The sequence below is a fragment of the Ictalurus punctatus genome, unplaced genomic scaffold (genome assembly GCF_001660625.3).
Source record: "Ictalurus punctatus breed USDA103 unplaced genomic scaffold, Coco_2.0 Super-Scaffold_100, whole genome shotgun sequence".
Classification (NCBI taxonomy): domain Eukaryota; kingdom Metazoa; phylum Chordata; class Actinopteri; order Siluriformes; family Ictaluridae; genus Ictalurus; species Ictalurus punctatus.
In genome coordinates, this window is record NW_026521086.1 from 1,832,875 (window position 1) to 1,833,873 (window position 999).

General features: G+C 42.8%; 1 non-coding gene across 1 annotated transcript; it reads left to right on the forward strand.

Moving 5' to 3' along the window:
- Window positions 1–400: 400 nt before the first annotated feature.
- On the forward strand, window positions 401–472 carry trnag-ucc (transfer RNA glycine (anticodon UCC)). The gene has a single exon. It is a non-coding gene; the product is annotated as a tRNA-Gly (tRNA).
- The last annotated feature ends 527 nt before the right edge of the window (window positions 473–999 follow it).

Consider the following 999-nt stretch of genomic DNA (forward strand, 5'->3'; position numbering starts at 1 on the left):
GTCACGCACAGAGTCTTATTGAGCAACGAAAGAGCCAGGCTTCCACTTTCTGTGGAAAACCAGAGACTCCCTTTCATTTTTGTAAGCAAATGTTAACTGCTTTGCTACTTAAGCACAAAAGAAGGAAATGTGCTCTGTTCAAGGTCTTGCTTTCCGGCTGTTCCTAGAGGACCTGATCCTAGGGTGATGACAACCGGTCAGTTATTAAAGCAAAGTTCAAAATTTCTAGCTTGTTTCTGCCAGTCTTAAACTAGGGACCTTTTGTGTGTAGAAGCAAAAGTGATAACCACTACACTACAGAAACCATGACAGGAGTGCCCTTTAGCTGTTGCCTATGGTCTGCTGATGAGAAGTGCACATACTTAAACTTTTGTTCAGCAGAGTTGAATAGCCTAGCCTGGCATTGGTGGTATAGAGGTGAGCATAGCTGCCTTCCAAGCAGTTGACCCGGATTCGATTCCCGGCCAATGCATGGATTGTATTTAGGAGCTTCTGGAGGTACTTTATGGTAGTTGGTAGAAAAGGAAGGAATCACCTACCTGAAAATAAATGGTTCAACAGAATGTGTCATAGGCTTCTCTGCAGGCCTCCCACAACTCTTTCTGCTTCCCACTTGAATACTTAGTGCTTCTTTGCTGTTTGTAAACACAGCATGATCTAAGAAAATGCGGTCTCTCCGTGTCTGTCTTTTGTTAGCGAAAAGCTAGCATGCAAACTGTGCTGAGGTGTGTACATTTTCTGCAATCAGCCATCTATATAGTCAATATTTTATATTTAATAAGCAAATATGTCTATATGCTGATTGGTCTTAAGCAGCGTTGTCCAATATTCAGCTTTTCGTTCCAATCTAGCAGGAGCCACACCTGATTCCAATTGTTGGATCCGCTGATCTTGGCTTTCAATAGACTAAAGTGTGGCTTCTGCTTGGTTAGAATGACAACCTGCAACCACACTGGCCCATTCTGGATAAGACTGGACGACCCTGATCTAAAGCAAATA